This window comes from Bufo bufo, chromosome 5 (genome assembly GCF_905171765.1).
Source record: "Bufo bufo chromosome 5, aBufBuf1.1, whole genome shotgun sequence".
Taxonomy (NCBI): Eukaryota; Metazoa; Chordata; class Amphibia; order Anura; family Bufonidae; genus Bufo; species Bufo bufo.
Window position 1 is genome coordinate 301,822,644 of NC_053393.1, and position 22,121 is coordinate 301,844,764.

Consider the following 22,121-nt stretch of genomic DNA (forward strand, 5'->3'; position numbering starts at 1 on the left):
GCACCTGCATGCAAAGCATGAACTGCAGTGGAGTAAACACCTTAAAAACAAGGAAGTCACTCAGGCTCCCCCTGCTACCTCTTCTGCTGCTGCCGCCTCGGCCTCTTCTGCTGCTGCAGCCTCGGCCTCTTCCTCCGCCTCTGGAGGAACGTTGGCACCTGCCGCCCAGCAAACATGGGATGTACCACCAACACCACCACCTGCGTCACCAAGCATCTCAACCATGTCACACGGCAGCGTTCAGCTCTCCATCTCACAAACATTTGAGAGAAAGCGTAAATTCCCACCTAGCCACCCTCGATCCCTGGCCCTGAATGCCAGCATTTCTAAACTACTGGCCTATGAAATGCTGTCATTTAGGCTGGTAGACACAGACAGCTTCAAACAGCTCATGTCGCTTGCTGTCCCACAGTATGTTGTTCCCAGCCGGCACTACTTCTCCAAGAGAGCCGTGCCTTCCCTGCACAACCAAGTGTCCGATAAAATCAAGTGTGCACTGCGCAACGCTATCTGTGGCAAGGTCCACATAACCACAGATACGTGGACCAGTAAGCACGGCCAGGGACGCTATATCTCCCTAACTGCACACTGGGTAAATGTAGTGGCGGCTGGGCCCCAGGCGGAGAGCTGTTTGGCGCACGTCCTTCCGCTGCCAAGGATCGCAGGGCAACATTCTTTGCCTCCTGTCTCCTCCTCTTCCTACTCAGCTTCCTCCTCCTCTTCTTCCACCTGCTCATCCAGTCAGCCACACACCTTCACCACCAACTTCAGCACAGCCCGGGGTAAACGTCAGCAGGCCATTCTGAAACTCATATGTTTGGGGGACAGGCCCCAACCGCACAGGAGTTGTGGCGGGGTATAGAACAACAGACCGACGAGTGGTTGCTGCCGGTGAGCCTCAAGCCCGGCCTGGTGGTGTGCGATAATGGGCGAAATCTCGTTGCAGCTCTGGGACTAGCCGGTTTGACGCACATCCCTTGCCTGGCGCATGTGCTGAATTTGGTGGTGCAGAAGTTTATTCGCAACTACCCCGACATGTCAGAGCTGCTGCATAAAGTGCGGGCCGTCTGTTCGCGCTTCCGGCGTTCACACCCTGCCGCTGCTCGCCTGTCTGCGCTACAGCGTAACTTCGGCCTTCCCGGTCACCGCCTCATATGCGACGTGCCCACCAGGTGGAACTCCACCTTGCACATGCTGGACAGACTGTGCGAGCAGCAGCAGGCCATAGTGGAGTTTCAGCTGCAGCACGCACGGGTCAGTCGCACTGCGGAACAGCACCACTTCACCACCAATGACTGGGCCTCCATGCGAGACCTGTGTGCCCTGTTGCGCTGTTTTGAGTACTCCACCAACATGGCCAGTGGCGATGACGCCGTTATCAGCGTTACAATACCACTTCTATGTCTCCTTGAGAAAACACTTAGGGCGATGATGGAAGAGGAGGTGGCCTAGGAGGAAGAGGAGGAAGAGGGGTCATTTTTAGCACTTTCAGGCCAGTCTCTTCGAAGTGACTCAGAGGGAGGTTTTTTGCAACAGCAGAGGCCAGGTACAAATGTGGCCAGACAGGGCCCACTACTGGAGGACGAGGATGAGGAGGAGGTGGAGGAGGATGAGGATGAAGCATGTTCACAGCGGGGTGGCACCCAAAGCAGCTCGGGCCCATCACTGGTGCGTGTCTGGAGGGAAACACAGGACGATGACGATACGCCTCCCACAGAGGACAGCTTGTCCTTACCTCTGGGCAGCCTGGCACACATGAGCGACTACATGCTGCAGTGCCTGCGCAACGACAGCAGAGTTGCCCACATTTTAACGTGTGCAGACTACTGGGTTGCTACCCTGCTGGATCCCCGGTACAAAGACAATGTGCCCACCTTACTTCCCACACTGGAGCGTGATAAGAAGATGCGCGAGTACAAGCGCACGTTGGTAGACGCGGTACTGAGAGCATTCCCAAATGTCACAGGGGAACCAGTGGAAGCCCAAGGCTAAGGCAGAGGAGGAGCAAGAGGTCGCCAACGCAGCTGTGTCACACCCAGCTCCTCTGAGGGCAGGGTTAGCATGGCAGAGATGTGGAAAAGTTTTGTCACCACGCCACAGCTAACTGCACCACCACCTGATAAGGAACATGTTAGCAGGAGGCAACATTTCACTAACATGGTGGAACAGTACCTGTGCACACCCCTCCACGTACTGACTGATGGTTCGGCCCCATTCAACTTCTGGGTCTCCAAATTGTCCACGTGGCCAGAGCTAGCCTTTTATGCCTTGGAGGTGCTGGCCTGCCCGGCGGCCAGCGTTTTGTCTGAACGTGTATTCAGCACGGCAGGGGGCGTCATTACAGACAAACGCAGCCGCCTGTCTACAGCCAATGTGGACAAGCTGACGTTCATAAAAATGAACCAGGCATGGATCCCACAGGACCTGTCCATCCCTTGTGCAGATTAGACATTAACTACCTCCCCTTAACAATATATTATTGTACTCCAGGGCACTTCCTCATTCAATCCTATTTTTATTTTCATTTTACCATTATATTGCGGGGCAACCCAAAGTTGAATGAACCTCTCCTCTGTCTGGGTGCCGGGGCCTAAATATGTGACAGTGGCCTGTTCCAGTGGTGGGTGACGTGAAGCCTGATTCTCTGCTATGACATAAGGACTGATTCTGTGCTGACATGAAGCCAGATTGTCTGTTACGGGACCTCTCTCCTCCTCCTGGGTGCCTGGGCCTAAATATGTGACAGTGGCCTGTTCCAGTGGTGGGTGACGTGAAGCCTGATTCTCTGCTATGACATGAAGACTGATTCTGTGCTGACATTAAGCCAGATTCTCTGTTACGGGACCTCTCTCCTCTGTCTGGGTGCCGGAGCCTAAATATGTGACAGTGGCCTGTTCCAGTGGTGGATGACGTGAAGCCTGCTTCTCTGCTATGACATGAAGACTGATTCTGTGCTGACATGAAGCCAGATTCTCTGTTACGGGACCTCTCTCCTCTGTCTGGGTGCCGGGGCCTAAATATGTGACAGTGGCCTGTTCCAGTGGTGGGTGACGTGAAGCCTGATTCTCTGCTATGACATGAAGACTGATTCTGTGCTGACATGAAGCCAGATTCTCTGTTACGGGACCTCTCTCCTCTGTCTGGGTGCCGGGGCCTAAATATGTGACAGGGGCCTGTTCTAGTGGTGGGTGACGTGAAGCCTGATTCTCTGCTATGACATGAAGACTGATTCTCTGCTGACATGAAGCCAGATTCTCTGCTATGGCATGAAGAGACTGATTCTCTGCTGACATGAAGCCAGATTCTCTGCTATGGCATGAAGAGACTGATTCTCTGCTGACGTGAAGCCAGATTCTCTGCTATGGGACCTCTGTCCAATTGATATTGGTTAATTTTTATTTTTTTTATTTTTATTTTAATTTGTTTGCAGGGGATTTACCTACATGTTGCTGCTTTTTGCAGCCCTCTAGCTCTTTCCTGGGCTGTTTTACAGCCTTTTTAGTGCCGAAAAGTTCGGGTCCCCATTGACTTCAATGGGGTTCGGGTTCGGAACGAAGTTCGGGTCGGGTTCGGAACGAAGTTCGGGTCGGGTTCGGATCCGAACCCGAACATTTACGGGAAGTTCGGCCGAACTTCTCGAACCTGAACATCCAGGTGTTCGCTCAACTCTAGTTAGGACAAACTCTGTATTTTTCTGTTTTGGACTTCGCGAAAGGGTACTGGCAGGTGCCCTTCAGTGGAGGCTGCCAAAGAGAAAACTGCCTTCATCACGCCTGAGGGGCTGTATCAATATAAGATTCTACCCTTTGGTCTGCATGGCTCCCCCGCCACTTTTCAGCGACTAATGGACATTGTGCTTCGTCCATATCGTTGGTACGCTTCGTCTTACCTGGACGATACTGTCATCCACAGTACCGACTGGGAAAGTCACCTACCCAAATTGCAGGCTGTAGTGTACTCCCTTCGGAAATCTGGTCTAACCGCTAACCCAAAAAACAGTGCGATAGGGTTAGAAGAGACTAAGTACCTGGATTGTGTCATTGGGAGCAGAGTCATCAAACCCCAAGTGAACAAAATAGAGGCAATACAGAATTGGCCCCGACCTGTCACCACTAGGCAAATAAAGTAATTCCTGGGAATGGTGCGTAGTGATATTTCACGTATATTTCACTAAATATGTGTGATATTTTTGCTAATTCGAGACTTTCTTATATTCGTACAATGCTATTCTATTGCGAAAAATCGTCATTGAAATATTTGTGTGCGCATGCACATTTTTCGCATGAGATAAACTACATTAAATAATTAAGAATATTCTAATTCAGTACTGACTAAGATATTTAGCCTTCTCACATTAGCCCACAAGTGGTCCATTGCTGGTCTGCTTTTTGCTTGTGGGCCAATGTGAGAAGGCTAAAATATCTTAGTACTGAATTTAAATATTCTTTAATATAGTTTATCTTATGCGAAAAATCGGCAATTAAATATGCGCATTAATCTAATCGCGTAAGGGCATTAAGCAACTTTCCTATTGGGTTGGCTTGGTAGAATTGTTGAATATGTAGAATATAGCGCTATATTCTACATATGTGACAATTCTACCAAGCCAACTCAATAGGAAAGTTGCTTAAAGAGGACCTTTCACTAGAATAAAACATCTAAACTAACTATACAGACATGTAGAGCGGCGCCCAGGGATCTCCCTGCACTTACTGTTATACCTGGGCGCTGCTCCGTTCGCCCGGTATAGGCTCCGGTATCTTCATAGTTAGGCTCCACCCAGGGGAACCTGCCGGCATCTCATTCTGCCAGGCTGTAGCGCTGGCCAATCACAGAGCTCAGCTCATAGCCTGAGAGAAAAAAAAGCCTCTCAGGCTATGAGCTGAGCGCTGTTATTGGCCAGCACTACAGCATGGGAGAATGAGACGCCTGGAGGTTCCCCTGGGTGGAGCCTAACTATGAAGATACCGGAGCCTATACCGGGCGAACGGAGCGGCGCCCAGGTATAACAGTAAGTGCAGGGAGATCCCTGGGCGCCGCTCTACATGTCTGTATAGTTAGTTTAGATGTTTTATTCTAGTGAAAGGTCCTCTTTAACGCCCTTACGCGATTCGATTAATGCGCATATTTAATTGCCGATTTTTAGCATAACATAAACTATATTAAATAATGAAGAATATTCTAATTCAGTACTGACTAAGATATTTTAGCCTTCTCACATTGGCCCACAAGCAAAAAGCAGGCTGGTAATGGACTATTACTTGTGGGCCAATGTGAGAAGGCTAAAATATCTTAGTCAGTACTAAATTAGAATATTCTTTATTATTTAATATAGTTTATCTTATGCCAAAAATCGGCAATTAAATATGTGCATTAATTGAATCGCGTAAGGACGTTAAGCAACTTTCCTATTGGGTTGGCTTGGTAGAATTGTCGAACATGTAGAATATAGCGCTATATTCGTAATACGAATATTCATTGTTTTTTTTTTCATCTGAACTCATTTCATTTACTATCATTAATGGGTTCAGATGAGAAAAAACTAATGAATATTTGTTTAAACGAATATATATCCTAATATATTCTAAATATTCGCAAATTATCGTAGTGCCGATATTCGCGAGAAAAATTTGCTATTCAAATATTTGCGCTCAACACTAATGGTGGGCTATTACATAAGGTTTGTTTCCCACTTTGCTACTCTAGCCGCGCCCTTGGCAGGGCTCTTGAAGGGACGAAAATCAGTTATGGTTTGCTGGGATGATCGGGCGGAAGAGGCTTTTGCCTCTTTGAAGTCAGCCCTGTGTGGGTCACCGGTTTTGGTGACGCCCGACTTCAAATAAGGAGTTCATGGTACAAACAGATGCCTCCGAACTAGGCCTCGGTGCTGTACTGTCTATGGAAGTCAACGGGGAGGAGCCGCAAGCTCACCCCAGCCGAATCCAGGTACAGTATAGTGGAGAGAGAGTGCCTGGCTATCAAGTGGGCACTCAAGTCTCTCCGCTACTATTTGTTGGGGAGAAAGTTCTGCCTGGTGAACGACCACTCCCCTCTCAAGTGGATGAGCCAGGACAAAGACAGGAATGCACGGGTCACCAGATGGTTTTTGTCTCAGAACACAGAGAAGGCCCGTTGAAAGGAAACGCGGATGGCCTGTCCCAGGTGCATTGTCTTCCATGTGTCTTAAAGAATTTATGCCACTTTAACCTTCTGCAGAAGAGGTGGAGGTCCCTAGTCCAGGAGAAGAGGCTAAAGCTAGTGGTAGGCACAAATGACAGGCCCCTCTTAAGGACCCCCACCTCTTCCGGAGTGAGGCACCTGGCTGAAAGATTAACGATCTGGAGATCAGTTACTGTCCCCTGTCTGTCCGGTTGCGATCCCGTAATTGGTAAGGCATAGCACTCTTCTCTAAAAAAGAAGGTTGTTGTTGTGACGAGGTATTGTTGGAATAACCAGAGGGAGGCGAGGATGAGGAAGTATTTGGGTATCCCGATCCTCGTGTCGTCCGTCCCCTGCCTCTGTAGCCCCCACCCCTCTGCCATCCTCGACCACCTCGTCGTCTAGAGCCCGAATGACCCGAGTTATAAGGGCCTATGTAGGGTCTAGAGTACGAGTCCGTGTCTGAAGAATCAAAGTCAGAGGAGGAGGGTTCAGAGCCCGCTACCTGTCCTTGTCCTATTGTATAAGCACGGTTTTCCCTGAATTCACCCAGGTCTCTGACAAACTGTCTATGCTTACGCTCCTTGATAAGTCCCTGAAAGCGATCGACAGATGTTTGGAGAGAGATCTCACGTCTTGTGAATTCAGAGTCTTCTCTAAATTTCAGGGCAATTTCAATTTGTTTCTGCAATTTTTTGGATGAACGCTCGAAGACTTGTTTCTCTTCCTCCAATAATAAGCTCATTAAGGTCAGTGAGCTATGCGTGAGTATCTCTTCCCACTTAATCAAGAGAGCCGGTGAGGATATCCTATTGGCTGGTCTTACCCGAAGCAGTAATCCCCGTGGGACGATTTTGTGTCCTATGTAGCTTTCCAGGGATTTGACCTCCCACCAGGACTTTATATTATCTTTGTAGCAATTATATAGATCACTTAAAACTTGTTTGCTAGTGGCTGTCTGACCTAGGCCTGGGACATCCCTATCTGAAAAAATGTCCCTCGCTTCGTTGACCAAGGCATCTGTGAAAATGGTCCCCGAGAGAAAACTAGCCATTACTAATCATATGCAAATACTAGTCCAGCAATTGAGGATAGGGTATTTATAATTGGGTCAACAGGAGAATAATATGTAGGTCCAGCTAGAAAATTAACCCTTATATAGAAAAATATTATTTTTCTATATAAGGGTTAATTTTCTAGCTGGACCTACATTTCATGTGTCCACCCCCTCAGGGTTGAACCAATGAGGGGGGGGGGTATGTGACACAGTGAGGGGTTGTGTTCATTGTCAAGTTGTCACATGACTGTGACGAGGGGACCTCTGTGTCTAGAGGAAAGAAGGTTTGTACACAAATATAGAAGATGATTCTTTACGGTAAGAGCAGTGAGACTATGGAACTCTCTGCCTGAGGAGGTGGTGATGGTGAGTTCACTTAAAGAGTTCAAGAGGGGCCTGGATGTATTTCTGGAGTGTAATAATATACATAGTAACATAGTAACATAGTACATAAGGCCGAAAAAAGACAGTTCGGCCTGTCATCCTACAAGTTGATCCAGAGGAAGGCAAAAAAAACCTGTGAGGTAGAAGCCAATTTTCCTCACTTTAGGGGAATAAAAAATTCCTTCCCGACTCCAATCAGGCAATCAGAATAACTCCCTGGATCAACGACCCCTCTCTAGTAGCTATAGCCTGTAATATTATTACACTCCAGAAATACATCCAGGCCCCTCTTGAATTCCTTTATTGTACTCACCATCACCACCTCCTCAGGCAGAGAGTTCCATAGTCTCACTGCTCTTACCGTAAAGAACCCTTTTCTATGTTTGTGTACAAACCTTCTTTCCTCCAAACGCAGATGATGTCCCCTCGTCACAGTCACAGTCCTGGGGATAAATAGATGATGGGATAGATCTCTGTACTGCCCCCTGATATATTTATACATAGTAATTAGATCTCCCCTCAGTCGTCTTTTTTCTAACGTGAATAACCCTAATTTTGATAATCTTTCAGGGTACTGTAGTTGCCCCATTCCAGTTATTACTTTAGTTGCCCTCCTCTGGACCCTCTCCAGCTCTGCTATGTCTGCCTTGTTCACAGGAGCCCAGAACTGTACACAGTACTCCATGTGTGGTCTGACCAGTGATTTGTAAAGTAGTAAGAATATGTTCTCATCACGGGCATCTATGCCCCTTTTGATGCAACCCATTATCTTATTGGCCTTGGCAGCAGCTGCCTGACACAGTTTTTTGCAGCTTAGTTTGCTGTTTATTAAAATTCCTAGATCCTTTTCCATGTCAGTGTTACCGAGTGTTTTACCATTTAGTATGTATGGGTGACTTGCATTATTCCTTCCCATGTGCATAACTTTACATTTGTCAGTGTTAAACCTCATCTGCCACTTATCTGCCCAAGCCTCCAATCTATCCAGATCCCTCTGTAGTAGTATACTGTCCTCTTCAGTGTAAATTACTTTACACAGTTTAGTGTCATCTGCGAAAATTGATATTTTACTATGCAAGCCTTCTACAAGATCATTAATAAATATATTGAAGAGAATAGGGCCCAATACTGACCCCTGAGGTACTCCACTAGTGACAGTGACCCAATCTGAGTATGTACCGTTAATAACCACCCTCTGTTTTCTATCATTGAGCCAGTTACTTACCCACTTACAGACGTTTTCTCTGAGTCCGAGCATTCTCATTTTATATACTAACCTTTTATGCGGTACAGTGTCAAATGCTTTGGAGAAGTCCAGATACACGACATCCATTGATTCGCCGCTGTCAAGTCTAGAACTTACCTCCTCATAGAAACTGATTAAATTAGTTTGACATGACCGATCCCTCACTAAGCCATGCTGATATGGCGTTATTTGCTTATTTCCGTTAAGATGCTCTAACATAGCATCTCTCAGAAAACCTTCAAACAGTTTACCCACAACAGATGTTAAACTTACCGGCCTATAGTTTCCAGGCTCTGTTTTTGGACCCTTTTTGAATATTGGCACCACATTTGCCATGCGCCAATCCTGTGGGACATTCCCTGTCAGTACAGAGTCCGCAAATATCAGAAATAAGGGTCTGGCTATGACATTACTTAATTCCCTTAGGATACGGGGGTGTATGCCATCCGGTCCTGGCGATTTGTCTATTTTGATATTTTTAAGTCGCTGTTGTACTTCTTCCTGGGTCAGACAGGACACTTTTAATGGCAAATTTATTTCAACATTCAGCATTTCATCTGACAGTTTATTTTCCTCAGTGAATACACTGGAGAAAAAAATATTTAACAGCTTTGCTTTCTCCTCGTCGCTCTCTGCGACTCCCCCCTCATTACTCTTTAAAGGGCCGACACCTTCAGATTTATACTTTTTAACATTTATATAATTGAAGAACATTTTAGGGTTAGTTTTACTCTCTTTGGCAATTAATCTCTCGGTCTCTAGTTTGGCCGCTTTTATTTGTTTTTTACATGTTCTGTTTTTTTCCTTATAGTTTTTCAGTGCTTCCGTGCTACCCTCCTGTTTTAGTGTTTTATATGCTTTCTTTTTGTCATTTATTGCTTTCTTTACAGTTCTGTTTATCCACATTGGTTTCTTTTTGTTCCTTAACCTTTTATTCCCATACGGTATGTACCTCTCACAATGAGATTTTAGGATGTTTTTAAAGATATCCCAATATCACACACTATAGCTATTAGAGGCGGGTTGTTGATCCAGGGAGTTATTCTGATTCCCTGATTGGAGTCGGGAAGGAATTATTTTCCCCGAAAGTGTTGAAAATTGTCTTCTAACTCCAGTTTTTTTTTTTGCCTTTCTCTGGATCAACTTGGAGGATAACAGGCTAAACCGGATTGACGGATGTCTTTTTTCAGCCTTATAAACTATGTTGCTATGTTACTATGTAAGTTGGAAAGCTAAAATAGGCAAGCTAGGTGCAGCTGATTATTCTTTTTTGAGCATTTGTTTTATAAATAGGTCTAAAACTTGATGCAACGGTAGGGGAAAGATTAAACCATGTTTGCAACTTTTTAACTGCAACTTAAAAAAAAATGTTACAAGAGGCACTCAGAGCTGCCATGGATTTCTGCTCAGGCGCACCAGCTGTCAGAGGATGCAGCTAATTTAGCAAGGTGAGTATTTAGCTTTTATTTTTTTTTTCTTTCTTTTCTTTTAATTTTATGTGCTAACTTTGGGGGACATGTGGAGGAAAAATATTATGGTGGGATACTGTGTGGGGGCAAACTATTATGGGAGGGATTACTATGTGGGGGCAAATTATTATGGGAGGGATTACTATGTGGGGGCCAATTATTATGGAAGGGATTACTATGTGGGGGCAAATTATTATATGGAGCAATGTGAGGGAAACTACTGTGTGGGGCAAATTACTATATGGGGCAGTGTGGGGGAAATTACTATGTGGGGGCAGTGTGGGGAAACTGCTGTGTGGGGGAAACTACTGTGTGTGGGAAATTACTGTGTGGGGGAAATTACTGTGTGGGGGACATTACTGTGTGGGGGCCATTGTTATTGGGGGAAATTACTGTTGAGGGGCCGTGTGGGGGAAACTACTGAATGGGGGGCAGTGTGGGGAAATTGCTGTGTGGGGGAAATTACTGTGTGGGGGCAATGCGGGGGAAATTACTGTGTGGGGGCACTTCGGGGGAAATTACTGTGTGGGAGGCAGTGTGGGTGACATTACTATGTAGGGGCATAGTGGGGGAAATTACTATGTAGGGAAAATGTGGGGGAAACTACTGTGTGGGGGCAGTGTGGGGAAAATTACTATATTGGGCAGTGTGGGGGAGATAACTGTGGTGGGGCAGTGTTGGGGAAATTACTGTATGGAAGCAGTGTGTGGAAAATTACTGCGTCGGGGATGAATTACTATTGGGGGATTACTATATGAGGGCAGCTTGGGGGGCGTTGTTATTGGGGAGGCACTGTAGGGGCAATTCTATTATTTCTGGTGACACTATACAGGGATTATTACCTGGAGCACAATATAGGCTGTTATTATTACTGTGGGCACTCTAGGGGACATTATAGCTGCTGTGGACACTTTGGGGTGATTTATCAAACTGGCTTAGTTGCCCATAGCAGCCAATCAGATTCCACCTTTCATTTTTGACAGCTCTTTTCGAAATCCAGTTCTACTTTACACCAGTCTGATAAATGACCCCAATTATGTCTACTGGGGTCACTATTTTTTCAGCAGTATAGTACCTGGGGCATTGGGGAGCACAACGGGCACAGTATTGGGGGTGGCAGCAGGATGGGGAGGTTGATGGAAAAACTGAGAAATCGAATGTGTCTGTGTTACAAACTCTGTAGAGATAAGATGTGTCTGAAATAATTTGTCATGGCGGTCTAACGGAGGAGAAGAGGAAAGAGAAGGTCTACATGACAGGAGATGTCCCCTAGGCACGCCACTGCACAGGGGACATCAAGACTGGAGCAGACTGGAAGTGTGCTGGATTTTAGCACATTTTACCACAAGACCTAGAAGCAGTCATATAAGAAATTTTCCCCACTGTGGCATTCTCCATTGTATGCCATATTTGTATAAGTATTGACTCTAAGAGAGGACATCTCTGACTTCCTGTACATCACTCTACAGTGCACCATATATTTGCTAATGGTTCCTCTGATTTTCCTAGAATGCAGTTGGCCCTGCTGAGTACACGAGGCCAAAACATCTAGGCCTTACAAATGCTACATACTAATCCTGCAATACGCTTCCATTGAGGGGTAATTATGGAATGAATATATTTGGTATTTGAATACAATTCCAATAACAGCTTACCTAGATTTATATGATTATGTTGTTGACGGATCTACTAAGCAGTCACAAAAGACAACTGTATTTAAACTAATTTAAATGCAAGTCACATTGGCATCTCTGAACCAGATGCAAAATGAAGGGTGATAAAATGTATTTGGACTAGTTGTATTTAATACACTTTCTATGTGGTAAGGAAAACTGATGCTAATAAGGCCTCATGCACATGGCCGTTGTTTTGGTCCGCATCCGAGAAACAGTTTTGGCGGCTCGGATGCGGACCCATTCACTTCAATGGGGCCGCAAAAGATGCAGACAGCACTCCGTGAGCTGTCAGCATCTGTTGCTCGGTTCCGTGGCTCTGCAAAAAAAATATAATCTGTCCTATAGGCAGTTATATTAAAGGCTGTCTGTGCCGTTCCACAAATTGCGGACCTCAAAAAACAGAACGGTTATGTGCATGTAGCCTAAGAACTTGATTAATTACAGAATTTTCCACAGTAAGTTAATATCTGGATGAGATGCATCATTTTTACTGTATTTACAGATAATTATAGTAGTTAAACATCTGCTTCTTAGAACTTGTTTATAAGCTTGTATGCTTTCATTAGTCATGAATGTGACTATGCAACTATTTGCATGACAATGTACTAATGGCTAGATTTACTCTTATTACCCATTCTGTGTTAAATGTCAAACAGTCACAGAGTTCCACTTCTAAAACCATATTTCATACATGACCATTCACTGGGGGCAAAAAGTTGTGGAACTTTACCATGTACATTTAGGTTAAGTTTATTAAACAAGTGATCATGCTGGAAAACAATCCTGTAAACTGAACATTCTATGTTTTGTCTAATCCAAGCCTGTCTGTATTATCAGAAAAGACTAGCAGCAGCAAGCTTTACCACCTAGCCTTGGAGGATTTTGACTTCCACTATAAGATCCTTTAGTGCTGCGGTGACATCACTGATAGCTCAAAGCTGCAGCTACTCAAGAGTATTAGAAATTAGAATGCATTTCATGCTTGGCTAACTCAGAACTGCAGATCTAAAATTTACACCTTATTTGATGTTCTTCTGCCTGCTGTTAATTGGTAAAGAGATATCTGACCCTTTTGATCTCAGTCACAATCCTCTAAATGCCCAGGTCTGCTAAACTGTTCAGCGGGAGATGCTCAGCGGTTGCCCAGTAATGTGAAGCTCTTTTTTTTCTTTTCCTTTTTTTTTTTCCTTTCCTGGCTTTCGAGTCTTTGGTTTACATCCAAGTTTCACAGGAATAAGAGATGACAGTTGTTATAGATATGCTGGTTTAATTACTTGTCAGCTTATAGCTGATATCTCAGCTAGCCAACGTGGAAGCTTAACTTTCTTGTAGTAGCTTACAGCATGACCAACTGCTGGAGTATATTATTTGATGTTTGAGCGCACACAAGACTACTTTTTGTTATCTAATTGAAAAGAAAAAAAGTGAATCATTGCCTAGAGAATTAAATTCTCTTTTTACAAAATCCCTTAATTATTTGGTCTTTTCTACATTCATATTATTAATTATTTCTGCTGATTACATACCATTTACTTTCAATTCCATATTTTCTCACCTAAAAATGCTTAATTGAACACCATGGGACAAACCTATACACTGTTATGCCTATTGTAGGGGCTAAGGGAGAGGTGTATGGCTCAGTCATTTTCTCTTTGCTTTGTGTTTTTTGAGTCTGTCATGAACCACCTTCTCAGGGCTTGCAGTAGGTTTAACACCTTAAAGGGGTTTTCCCTCAAAAATATTCTATAGTTTTCAAACCAGTAACTGGATTTGAACACTTTTATAATTACATGTAATTAAAAATTTTGCATAGCAACTAAGTAAGGCCTCTTTCACATGAATGTAAGGGCTCCATGCCCGTCCGCAATGCACGGGCACCGACCGTGGAGCAGCCGCATGCGGATCGCAGACCCAATCACTTGAATTGGGTCCGCGATCCGTCCGTTCCGCAAAAACATGGAACAAGTTCTATCTTTTTGCGGAACGGAAGCACGGAACGGAACACCAGAGAAGCACTTTGTAGTGCTTCCGTGGGGTTCGGTTCCGTTCCTCACCGCATGTGATTTGCGGACCCATTCAAGTGAATGCGTAATGCACACTGCTGGTGACCCGTGTATTGCGGAACTGCCATATGCGGCCCGCAGCACAGGCACGGAGCCCTTACGTTCATGTGAAAGAGGCCTGATTAATTAACAACTTCCAGACCGGGCCATTTATCCCTTCATGACCAGGCCTAAGGCCTATTGCACACGACCGTATGGCTTTTTCAGTGTTTTGCGATCCGTTTTTCACGGATCCGTTGTTCCGTTTTTTGTTTCCGTTTCTGTTCCGTTTTTCCGTTCCGTTTTTCCGTATGGCATATACAGTATACAGTAATTACATAGATAAAATTGGGCTGGGCATAACATTTTCAATAGATGGTTCAGCAAAAAACGGAACGGAAACGGAAGACATACGGATGCATTTCCGTATGTGTTCCATTTTTTTGCGGACCCATTGACTTGAATGGAGCCACGGACTGTGATTTGCGGGCAATAATAGGACATGTTCTATGTTAAAACGGAACGGAAAAACGGAAATACGGAAACGGAATGCATACGGAGTACATTCCGTTTTTTTTGCGGACCCATTGAAATGAATGGTTCCGTATACGGACCGTATACGGAACGCAAAAAACGTCCAGTAAACGGGAAAAAAAAAACGTCCGTGTGCAATAGGCCTAATTTTGAAAATCTGACATGTGTGACTTCATGTGGTAATAACTTTGGAATGCTTTTACTTATCCAAGCCATTCACATATTAGTTTCTCATGACACATTGTACTTCATTTTTAATGGTAAATTTGAGTCAATATGTCTTACCTTTATTTATAAAAAAAATCCAAAAGTTAACGAAAAAATGTGAAAAAATTTAGTTTTCTAAATTTGAATCTATCTGCGTTTAAGACAGATGGTGATGCCTCATAAAATATTTATTAATGAACATTCCCCATATGTCTACTTTATGTTGGCATCATTTTAGTAATGTAATTTTATTTTTTTTGGACGCTAGAAGGTTTAGAATTTTAGAAGCAATTTTTGAAATTTTTAAGAAAATTTCCAAAGTCAACTTTTTTAGTTAAGGACCAGTTCAGTTCTGGTCACTTTGTGGGGTTTACATGATATAACCAACCCTTAAAATGACACCCCTCAAACTATTCAAAACTGTTTTTAGAAATGTTGTTAACCTTTTATGTATTCCACAGGAATTAAAGCAAAATAGAGGTGTAATTTCAAAATGTCAGATTTTCCATTGTAATATTTTTTTTTTTCCTGGAAGACATCAAGGGTTAACAACAAAACAAATCTCAATATGTATTACCCTGATTCTGTGGTTTGCAGAAACACACCATATGTGGCCGTATACCGCTGTTTGGGCACACAACAGGGCACAGAAATCACAAAAGATAACAGGAGAATATCCCCCCAATTTGCTACCCACTTTCTCCTAAATATAGTAACACCCCAATTGTGGACATAAACTTTTATTTGGGGATATGCCAGGGCTCAGAAGGGAAAGAAGGGAAGGGCTCAGAAGGGAAGGAGCGGCATCTGGATTTTCTAGCATGGAATTTTCTGTCATGGATTTTAAGAGCAATAACTTTAAAAAAAAATTGTTGAATGAGCTGCATGAGGGCTTATTTTGTGCGAGACAAGCTGTAGTTTTTATTGGTACCATCTTGGGGTACATTAGCTTTCTGGTTGCTTTTTATCTCCTTTTTGGGAGGTGAAGTCACAATAAAATCTGTTTGGTGTCATTTTTCTAATTTTTTTATTTTACACCTTTCACTTCACTTGATGGGGTAGATCATGTGATATTTTTGTAGAGCCAATTGGTACGGACGTGGCAATATCAAATATGTCTATTATTTATTTAATTTTTTGCATTTTACACAATAAGAGCATTTTTAGAATAAAAAATCATGTTTTTGTGTTGCAATTTTCATAGAGCCATTTATTTTTTATTTTTATGGCTATAGTCTTGTGTGGGGTCTCATTTTTTCTTGGGATGAGGTGACCTTCTCATTGCTACCATTTTGCGGTACATACGACTTTTTGCTTGATTAACATTATGTTTTTGGGAGGTGAGCAAAAATCAGTTTTGCCGCAATATTTATTTATTTATTTTATTTACGGTGTTCACCTGATTGGGTAGATCATATGATATTATAGAGCCGGTCATTGCAGACGCGGTGATACCAAATATGTATTTTTTTTCTTCTATTCTTCTAACAGTTTTAAATAACGGATTTGGGGGGAAATTTTTAATGCAAAACTTTATTTATTTATTTTTTTCAAAACACTTTATATTTCTTTATTTTTTATTTTTTATTTTACACTTTGTGTCCCTTATAGGATCATACAAGACCTCTGGGGGACATTTAACATCATTTATATATTTTTGTTTTACTATTGATTTCTCCTGTAACTGGGGCTGACATAGTAGCCCCAGTTACAGGGGAAATACACCCCCCAAAGAGGCTGTAAAGCAGAATAAAGCACTGTACAGCCTCAGTGCAGGGATGATCGAGGTCTATGGAAGACCCGACAGCTCCTGCACTCACCCGGCCTCGGCGATCACATGACCACCGGGCCGGAACAGGAAGCGGCATAGCGCTTCCTGATCTGCATTCACAGTGCTCCTTATACATAAATCTAGAAGGCATGGACACCCAGGAATGGTCCTTGCCTTCTCTATGGGTTGCCCTGCTGTCACTGACAGGGAGCCCCCGCTCAGCAGCTGCACGATTAGCATGCAGCTGCGATCTCTGAATGGATGTTCCAGAATGTCCATTCAGAGATAAACGACCAGCCCAAGGATGTTTATAGTCAATGGGCAGTCGTGAAGTGGTTAAAATGTATCTTTATATCGCCACCTGTTGTTTGCTTATTTTTTCTTATTTCTTTACCTGGCTCACTAAGATGGCCGCACATGCTCAGTTTCATTCTTCAGCTGCCTCCTGAGCTGTGATAGGGCGAGAGCTGCAAAATAATGGACATGCCCCCAGAGCTTTGGCAGAAAAGACACTCCCCTTGAGCTGCCAAGTTGATATAAATCTAGCAGAGAAATTAATGGGAAGATTTCTGGATCAATGTGAGGTGCAGGGCTGGTATTATCTTTATTATAAAGAGGGTGTCATGTACTATATGATCTCTGATTTTATTTTTTTTTTAACATTAGTCATGGGATAACTCCTTTATGGATGCAGCCAATTTTTTCCCCTCCCTGCCTTCCAAGAGCAATAACCCTTAGGCCCCTTTCACACAGGCGAGTATTCCGCGCGGATGCGATGCGTGAGGTGAACGCATTGCACCCGCACTGAATACCGACCCATTCATTGCTATGGGGCTGTTCACATGAGCGGTGATTTTCACGCATCACTTGTGTGTTGCGTGAAAATCGCAGCATGCTCTATATTCTGCGTTTTTCACGCAACGCAGGCCCCATAGAAGTGAATGGGGTTGCGTGAAAATCGCAAGCATCCGCAAGCAAGTGCTTGCACGGTTGCTAGGAGACGATCGGGATGGAGACCCGATCATTATTATTTTCCCTTATAACATGGTTAAAAGGGAAAATAATAGCATTCTGAATACAGAATCACCATGGTAAAAGATCATGTGACGTACCATGTGATGACCGGAGTGACGTCATCAAAGGTCCTTGACCTATAATGAATGCTCACCACAGGTCCTATTCAACAAAGGAGACAGAAGGAGATGCCGGGCCGCGATCAAGTGGACTAAGGTGAGTTAAATTATTATATATTTTTTTTAACCCCTCCAGCGCTGTTTTACTATGCATTCTGTATTCAGAATGCTATTATTTTCCCTTATAACCATGTTATAATGGAAAATAATACAATCTACAGAACACCGATCCCAAGCCCGAACTTCTGTGAAGAAGTTCGGGTTTGGGTACCAAACATGCGCGATTTTTCTCACGCGAGTGCAAAACGAATTACAATGTTTTGCACTCGCGCTGAAAAATTGCGGGTGTTCCCGCAACGCACCCGCACATTTTCCCGCAACGCCCGTGTGAAAGAGGCCTTATTCTTTTCAATTCACATAGCCATATGAAGGCTTGGAGTTTGTAGAACAAAAATTTTTCTTGGCATAATTTAATACACCATATCATGTATAGAAAAATGGGAACAAAATTATTTAAGGGGTTAATGTGAAAACGCGCTCTTGGTTTTTGGGTTTTGTTATTAAGTAGTGTTGAGCGCGCATGCTCGTCCGAATACGCGTATGCTCAGCAATAAACGTGCAGGTAAGTACTGCCATCACTGTAATGCCAGTAGCCATGTTGGCTACTGGCATTGCAGTGATTGGCTGGCCGGAAGGCATCATCGGGTGTTATATAGCACCCGATGACGTGGGTTCGGCTCATTGCGAGTCAGGGAGAGCTGCACTTAGGAAGGGACAGATAGTGTAGGGAGTTTGTGATCGCTATTTATTCAATTTTAAAACGTTTCAAAGACCCAAAAGTCCTTTTAAGGACTATTGTGTGTGGTGGCAGCAATTTAATCTTGCAAAGTAGTCTTCGATTTTTTTTTCCATACTTTGTGATTCTTTTTCTATAGAGGGTGTCTGCAGTGACTTGTGAGATCTGTTCAGCAATACCTTCTCTGTGTCACGTGTAGAGATAGGAAGAATATTATTGAAAACAATTATATTTTTTTCAGAATTTATCAACATTTTTCCTATAAAGGGTCCCTGCAGTGAATTGTCACATCTGTGCTGCAATAGGGTCTGTGTGTCAGGCCCAGATCTTGGGGAAAATATTAGCGACAACCAATATATTTTTTCCATAATTTATCCATCATTTTTCTTTAAACGGTCCCTGCAGTGAATTGTCACATCTGTGCTGCAATAGCGTGTGTGTATCAGGACCAGATATTGAAAAAAATATTAGCGAAAACAATTATATTTTTTCCATAATTTATCCACATTTTTCCTATAAACGGTCCCTGCAGTAAATTGTCACCTCTGCTGCAATAGCGTCTGTGTGTCAGGCCCAGATATTGGGAAAAATATTAGCGACAACAAATATATTTTTTCCATAATTTATCTATAATTTTCCTATAAATGGTCCCTGCAGTGAATTGTCACAACTGTGCTGCAATAGCGTGTGTGTGTCAGGCCCAGATATTGGGAAAAATATTAGCGAAAACAATTATATTTTTTCCATAATTTATCCACACTTTGCCTATAAATGGTGTCTGCAGTGAATTGTCACATCTGTGCTACAATATCGTGTGTGTGTCAGGACAAGAGATAGTAAAAATATAAGTGAAATCTATTTTCCTTTTTCCATACTTTTACATACTTTTTCCATATACTGTGCTTGCTGTGAACTGTGACATCCGTGCCACATCTTGTGTGTCAAGCGTGCCTATAACATTTAATATGAAGAAGGCGAGCATTAAGGGACGGGGAAGTGGCTGTGATGCGAATGATGCACACAGAGGCCGTGGCCCTGGGCGCGTTGAAACTGTACCTACTGCCAGAGCACAAGAAAAACAATATAGATACCTAGCTTCATGTCCCAGTTTGCAGGGTGGCGCAGGAGACCACTCTTAAAGGCAGCCCAGTGCGAGCAGGTGGTCGGTTGGATTGCAGCAGATATTGCTTCCAGTCGGTTAAGCACCACCCTGTCTTCCACCAAGTCCAGTCTCAGTAGCCAAGAGTCTGGTCCATACAATCCTCACCCTGATCCTCCTTCCTCCCATCATTTACAGTCTGGCCAAACAAGTGATCACACACTTGGATATTCCAAGGACCTCTTTGCATCGCCATTAACCCCTTAAGGACTTATGATGTACCGGTACGGCATGTTTCCCGAGTCCTTAAGGACCCATGACGTACCTTAAGGACCCATGACATAACTTTAAAACTAAATTGTGGCGCGGCGGGGGTTAATAGGAACAGGATGTCCGCTGAAATCATTCAGCGGGGAACCTGTCACAACGCCGGGGGGGGTCCCGTGACACCCCCCCCCCCCCGTGTCGGCGATCGCCGCAAACCGCAGGTCAATTCAGACCTGCGGTTTGCGGTTTACCTGCGGTTTGCGGCGGCGTGTGGCGGTGCCATTGGGTCCCCATGCAGCTGTAGGGGGGACCCGATGGCATGGAAGGCAGCGAGATGCCTGTGAGATCCAGCCCCCTGGCCGGAAGCTGTATGAGTAATACACACAGTATTAGGGCTCATGCACACGACAGTATTTTGCGTTAAGTATACTGGCTGTTTTTGTAGTTCAGTATGCGGTACATATACTGAACCATTGATTTCAATGGTTCAGCAAAAAAAAACTGAAGTGTCTCTGTGTGCATTCCGTTTCAGTATTTCCGTATTTCCGTACCGTGAAAAGATAGAACATGTCCTATTCTTGTCCGCAAATCACGGTGCTTGGCTCCATTCAAGTCAATGGGTCCGCAAAAAAAACGGAACACATACGGAAATGAATCCATATGTCTTCCGTATCTGTTCCATTTTTGCTGAACCATCTATTGAAAATGTTATGCCCAGCCCAATTTTTTCTATGTAATTACTGTATAATGTATATGGCATACGGAAAAACGGAACGGAAAGGAAACGGAAACACAACGGAAACAAAAAACGGAAAAACGGATCCGTAAAAACTGTACCGTAAAACACTAAAAAAGCCATACGGTCGTGTGCATGAGCCCTTACTCATGCAGCCAATGCATTACAATACAGAAGTATTGGAATGCATTGTAAAGGATTAGACCCCCAAAAGTTCAAGTCCCAAAGTAGGACAAAAAATAAAGTGAAAAAAAAAAAGTTTAAAAAATAAAGTTTTCCCCCAAAAAAATTTAAAGTTTCAAGTAAGAATAAACAAAAACGTCATTTTCCCCAAATAAAGTAAAAAAAAAAAAGGTAAAAAATAGGGGAAAAATGTATTAGTATATAGGCAAGTATAGGCTCTATAAAAATATCACATGACCTAACCCTTCAGATGAACACCGTAAAAAATAAAAAATAAAAACTGTGCTAAATAAACCATTTTTTTGTCACCTTACATCACAAAAAGTACAACAGCAAGCGATCAAAAAGGTGTTTGCCCACCAAAATAGTACCAATCTAATCGTCACCTCATCCCGCAAAAAATGAGCCCCTACCTGAGACAATCGCTCAAAAAATAAAAAAAACTATGGCTCAGAATATGGAGACACTAAAACATCATTTTTTTTGTTTTAAAAAAAGCTGTTATTGTGTAAAACTTACATAAATAAAATAAAAAAAGTATACATATTAGGTATTGCCACGTCCGTATCGACCGGCTCTATAAAAATATCACATGACATAACCCCTCAGATGAACACCGTAAAAATTTTTTAAATAAAAACTTCTAAATAAACCATTTTTTGTCACCTTACATCACAAAAAGTGTAATATCAAGCGATCAAAAAGTCACACGCACCCAAAATAGTGCCAAAAAAAACCGTCATATCATCCCGCAAAAATCATACCATACCCAAGGTAATCGCCTAAAAACTAAAAAAAATATGGCTCTCAGACTCTGGAAACACTAAAACATGATTTTTTTTGCTTCAAAAATGAAATTATTGTGTAAAACTTACATTAAAAAAAGTATACATATTAGGTATTGCAGCTTCCGTAATAACCTGCTCTATAAAAATATCACATGATCTAATCCCTCAGGTGAATACCGTAAAAAAAATAAAAATAAAAACGGTGTAAAAAAAGCAATTTTTTGTCACCTTACATCACAAAAAGTGTAATAGCAAGCGATCAAAAAGTCACACGCACCATAAAATAGTGCCAATAAAACCGTCATCTCATCCCGCAAAAATCATACCCCACCCAAGGTAATTGCCCAAAAACTGAAAAAAATATGGTTCTCAGACTATGGAAACACAAAAGCATGATTTTTTTTGTTTCAACAAAGAAATCATTGTGTAAAACTTACATAAATAAAAAAAAGTATACATATTAGGTATCGCCGCATCCGTGACAACCTGGTCTATATAAATATCACATGATCTAACCTGTCAGATGAATGTTGTAAATAACAAAAAAATAAAAATGGTGCCAAAACAGCTATTT